The sequence below is a fragment of the Ischnura elegans genome, chromosome 1 (genome assembly GCF_921293095.1).
Source record: "Ischnura elegans chromosome 1, ioIscEleg1.1, whole genome shotgun sequence".
Classification (NCBI taxonomy): Eukaryota; Metazoa; Arthropoda; class Insecta; order Odonata; family Coenagrionidae; genus Ischnura; species Ischnura elegans.
The window spans coordinates 48903106-48909090 of record NC_060246.1 but is presented as its reverse complement, the minus strand read 5'-3'; positions in this window follow the sequence as shown (position 1 = coordinate 48909090).

Sequence of the window (5985 nt, the reverse complement as noted above, 5' to 3'; positions counted from 1 at the left end):
ATCAGGCAAAGAAGAAAAGAGAAACGCGAATTCGTGCTCGCTCGATTCTGAAATGCTAACCATTTGAATATTCCGTCCCATCGAATTCCCGTCAAATGCTCCTTTTTGTACACGTATTCCATGTTATGCATGCAGCGTATTATGTGTTATATGAATTGGGCAGCGGCGGCAACCGCAGACGGCAGCGTTTGCCTCGAGCGAATGCAAAGCGGTTGGTTGTTGGGTGGGCGATGCGTTTTCGAAGGCGGGTGATGGTCCAGGGAAGAAGGATGAGAAGGTGACGGAAGTGAAGCCGTCAAGGGGAGAAACGAGGGGATGGACCCGGGTGGGGGGGGGGGCGAAGGATAGAGCGGACGAGGCGGAGGTGAGTGCATGCGAGCGTGAGAGGCGAAGAATGGGAAAAAGAGACAGAGACATCTCGCGCGTTGCGGCCGACACTGCATATCTCGCCCCATTTGACCGTCACTATGCTCATTTGATTTGCCGCTTGGTCGAACACACGCGAGGAATCTCTGCTCCCCGCCTCCTCCTTACTGCCGCTCCCCACCCCCTCGCCGATCGAAACCCAGGCGAGCATCCATGCTTTGGCTCGCCACGCCGATAACACGGTCGCCATTTGTCTTCGCTCTTGTTAGGGTATGGTGTTGCCCTTGAGTAGTTTTTTTTTTCAAATGTCTCAGAAGTTTGGTACAGATAAGTAGTTCACTGACACGTATTTCTTGCCAAGCACTCTAAAGAGTACATTTTTTTTGCTGCCACGTTGAATTGGTTGCCTATCGGTTGTTTTGTTGAATTTCGTTTACCTATCGGTCTAAATGAGAATAAGTTCAAGGAAGCGATGGTTTAGTCATGAAAATATGTGTGAGATGATTAACCTGGTATCTGTACACAAAACATTAATTTTTCTATTAATTTTTTGATTTATTGATTGATTTATAACGCCGGCAGGTAGTATTTCCACTTTATTTATTTTCTTTGTCATAGTGTATTTTTGGATTTTATTGCCAATTGTATTTCGGATTTGAAAATGCGTGTATTGAAAAATTGCCTCTTTCATCACGTGAGGTGGTATTTATTTTATCATTATTTAGTAAGCCAGAAATTCAATGCAATGATATTTTTGAATGAGATACTTTGTCATGATGAAATATGGATTGGCAACAAATATATTGTCTGCGGACACAATACAGAATTGCTCGTTTGTAAGTAATTGGTTTATTTGTGATTAAATTCATGGCTATGCGCTAATTTTGTTACTTCCATAAATTACGTGGAATATTTTCTGCTTCGATACGAGTAGAGTAAATTCAAACCTTTATGAGATTATTGGATAAGTATAGCAATTATATTAAATTATTTTTTATTAGTTTTAGTTAAATGGCGTGACTTCTGATAAAGGCTTCCATTCTTCCATTTACTTTCCGATGTCTTTGAGATGTCGTCGGCAATTATCATTAATGCTAATATCGATTGAACAGTATAAAAGGAGTGTTTGCTGAATAATACTAATTTTAATAATAATAATAATTATTACTTTGGATTTTATTACGAGGAAATTTGAGACGAAAAAAGGGTGGAGATGAATTAATTTTTGATATTTGGCTTGTATTCACGTTGCTAGCGAAAAACATAAAATGACAAATTAATGGCCAACCTGAAGTTTTGCCACATAGTGTGGTTAAGGATAGTAAATTTGACTGATATCATTCTTCTACCTTTGTCCAACCATCCACGCACATTGAACCTGTGAAAGAAATTACGATTCCATTAAACAGTATGATTTATCAAAATGATACGTAACACTATTTAGCATGCTTCGTTATTTTATTCGCAGCATGAGTGAGCGGGTATATATTTCATTAAGTTATTAAGACACTCCCCTCTCTACCTACTCCTTGCCCACCCGTTTCATTCCGTATGTCCCAGTCGTTGGTACTTTTCGTGGAAAAGAATCTGATCTTTTTTTCCCCTCCCCACCCTTCATCCTCCCGCACTCCTCCTCCTCCTCCTATCCACCCCTCTTGTTTGCTATTCATAAAATGCAAACGGCCCTCACCATCCCAATCTCTCCTCCGGCATCCAGTCTCCTTCCTTTCGGCTGGCGTCTTCTCTCTCTCTCTTCCTTTTATCTCCTCTCCGTGCCAATTCATCGCTTTGCGTATCCCACTGCTCTTCTCCACACGCCCTGTCTCCGTGGCTCATTCCTTGCCGAGCGTGAAGGAGACCTCAGTGCCGGCGCCCGTGGGGGGTTGGTTGTATAGGCTCGGTCGGAGGCGATTGGAGGAGGCAATGGGAGGAATCCGCGGGATGTTTGAGGCGAGCGATGGGTCTCGGCTGGTTTCTGGGGACGACGGAGAGGAGGAGGAGGAGGAATGGCATGGTGGGAGAGACGCTCGAGGATGAGGGGCGCGCGGTGTGACCTACACATCTCCTCTGGGTTCAGAATATCTTTCTCTCGTCTCTCTTTGCCCCCACGCTCGGATGGAGTTGATATTTCCTCTTGAATTCTGGCCCAAGCACAGATTCAGGATCAAAGTATTATTGGGAAATTCTAGATTGGTAGAATATTGTTATGAAATAACGAACCGTTCGATATTAGAAATTATACATTTTATTCTATCCTAGTTAACATAATAGGCCTCATATGAAACGCCATTCGCATAAAAAATGGAAAACGATTTTCATATTTAGTGACTGCACATGATTATTAAGCATCTGCAACGCGATTTCCGTAAAAGCATTATCGGCCTCCTGTGATCGAATAAAATTTTAAGGGAAAGGTTTGACTTTTCCATCGAAAATTAAATTTTACCCTGGTTATTGTTTTTAAATTATCGCAAAAATCTAATTTAAATGAAAATTTCTGTTGGTTGTGCCTGTTATGCTGGTTTGTATTATCCCCTTGCAGGCTTGTTTTCTTATGAGATGTGCTGTTAAATGTTCGGTTTCTTATTTTCCCTCGTTGACATGGATTACTTTGCTCTAGCTTTCATTAGCCTATCACGAATATTCGTTAGTATTTCGGTTTCATAATATTGCAAGAATGTACAATGCTCTCTCCGCTGAATTTTTATGAAGTGAATGGCGTAGCAACTCACCTCGGGGATTTCGGTGGCGTAGCCACCACAAAAGGCCAAGAAGGCATCAATTTATTATTCTCCCTTCTCGCCGAAATTTTGAACAGTCGTCATTCGGAATTCCTTAATCTTCCCGTTTTGCATACGGCGCGGAAAACGAGGAGACAGGGAAAGTGAGGAGGCCTCTTATAAACTCTCGCACGTACCCTTATGCCCCATCTTCTTTAGCCTCTCTTATGCCACCACCCCTCCCCTCGATCCCTTCATCCTCTTTCCTAGCACATGCCTCCATCGTAACCTTCTCCCGTACTTTATCCGGTATATATATATAACCCTGAAATACCTTCTTGCTGCTCTCTTTTACTCCAGAAAAGAGCGAGACACTTTTTTCTCTTACTTTATGCGGGGGTTATTCGGAGGTACCCGAACCTTTCCTCGCTATACTTTTTTTCATTTCGAACTTCTTTTTTTTGCCAGCTTCCACTCACTTTCCTCCACTGACGCGTCTTTCACATTTTTATATGTTTGCTCTAGCTGCACGCGTTCTTACTTCCTCATGCATGGGATATATATTTTGAATATTTTATGATATTTCGTAAACAATTCAGCATGTACACCCATTCGCTTTTTCTAAATTATGATTTAATTTTTTACAGTGAGCTCTGGCCTTAAAAGTACATATATACTGGCTTTTAGCATGTTTTATCTTGTCTTACCCTTGCTTAAAATGCCACAAGTTCCTTGGAATTACTTGTACGCATATATATCCTTTTCAGCCGATTTTGAAATGTGTCGATAAAATGTGTTAGGAAATCATCGTATCTCGTCCATTCTTACATTTTTTTCCAAAACCTGGAAGTGAAAGACGATAATCGATGATTATTTGATTGGTTTTTCTACAAGTTACCAGTTTTTTATACTATCGTTATTGTATGTTTCGTTACAAGGATGAAGGGCGAAGCAAACTATAATTCTTAATGTGCTATGACTCTTATCTGAGCGTTTAATAATAATATCTGATTACAATTTCGCCGTGAATAAGCAGTAAGCCAAAATACCCCCTTGTTAATTTCTCTCACTTACCTTTTAGTTTCCTTTTTCAACTCCTTTCCTCGTTCTTGTCATCATTTTCTCCTTTCTACATCTCCTCTGCATCGCTTGCGTTCCTAAGAACTGCGTCGGTGGGGGTAGGAAAGGTTTAAGGGGGGTGTGTCTGAGGGGAAACCGCGAGGCTGAAATACGACGACAAGAATGGACCGCGCTGCCGCCGCTTCCCCTACCTCCCTCCTCCTTTCCTCACCTCCCTCCCTCCTTATCGCCCTTCCCTTGCCTTCTTTTCCGTGTCACAACTCTTTCGGGCGTCCGTCCGACTGCTTCACACATTTCTTTCTCTCCCTCCCACCCCCTACATCAACCAGTAAAACGACTCGCCTAACCCACCCTCATGCGCCAGGCTACAACGTCCCCTTGCACGTTCAATTCAAACCACCCCAACCCCAATCCTCGCCCCTCCAAAAGGATGAAGTCCACGAAAGAGAGAGAGAGAGAGACTTGGCGAGGGAACGAGAGAAAAAGCGAGCGCCGCTCCGAAGAAAATAATAACAGCGCCGCCAAGGGAGGAGGTAAAAAAAGAAGGGATGGACTCAATTTCTCTCGCGTTTCGGGATCTTCTCTAGATCTCATGTCTCCACGCCATTCTCCGCTGCCTTCGACTCCATCCCACGGTTTCTCCTGAAAAATGAGGATAAAAAAATCCCACGGCTCCCGTGGCCGCCACCTTCTTTTTATCCCTTACTGTCTCTCTCTCCTTACCACTTGCGTTTTCAACCCAATTTTTCGCAGCACGGTGCTAACCTGGCGCTTTCAGCGCTCCGCCCTCACTCCTTCGGCCTGCCTACTAGGCCTTCTACCCCTCATCTCACCGCTCCCCCTCTCCTCCGTCAGCACTAGTCTCATAGCCCACATCCATGCCGCTCCCCTTAATCCAGCCGGCAACCCTCCCTCGCTCGCTCAATTTCGCCCCGTGCCCAACTCCGCCCCCATTCCAGGCCGTGCTCTCTTCCCCCCACAGTCGGCTCGGAAAGATGATAACCGTAAAAGATACGACTTTTCGTTCTCTTCTCTCCACGCCTCCTCCGCTTCTTTCTCGGCTCGGCCGAAATGGGCGCCGGTTGGTCCGTAAGGGGAAAAGGTGAGCTTTGATGGGCCAAGTGGTTGGTCGGTTCTTCTCGTGAGGGAGAGGTGAATTGTGAACGGCGGTAAACGGGGCGAGGGCTGGAAGGAAAGGAAAAAATACATGGACTTATTTTTTTGTAAATTCATAGATAAATTCTTTCTATTGCCGGTAAGTTAACGTGGTCATTTGGCGTGTTCCAGAAATAGCAAAGCCTCGTTTTAGATGTTAAAATTAAAAGAAGATGAAGTTTATAATATTTTTCACTTGGCATTTTGTGGGGAGTTACAGAGGTAAGTGCTCTAAAGTATACTTCGTAGGTAGCCCGGGTAAATTATTTTTTGTTTTGCACTTTATCTCTCGTAATATTAATTCTACCTTTATACAGCTTTTCCTGTTGGTTCACGTATTATCAAAAGTTATTGGTTTACCTCGTGTACGTACCTGTGAAGTTGTAGGGTCAAGCGCGTGTGATAATGCGAGAATGCATGTATTGGGACAGAGAGATCTAAGCTACCGAGAATATTGGTTTAAAAATCGGCCGTGGGAGACTGAGGATTGGCGAGAGAGAGAAGGAAGGGTAGTTTGCGTTGTGCCAAGCTGTGGGGATGGCAAGTAAATGGGGAGGAACAAATAGGAAATAGGGTAGGATGAAGGCTACGGAAGAGTTTCTGATGTTGTAGACTGCTGGTTGCCTCCAAAAATTCGTCTGCTGAAGGAGAGTGTTCTCGTTTC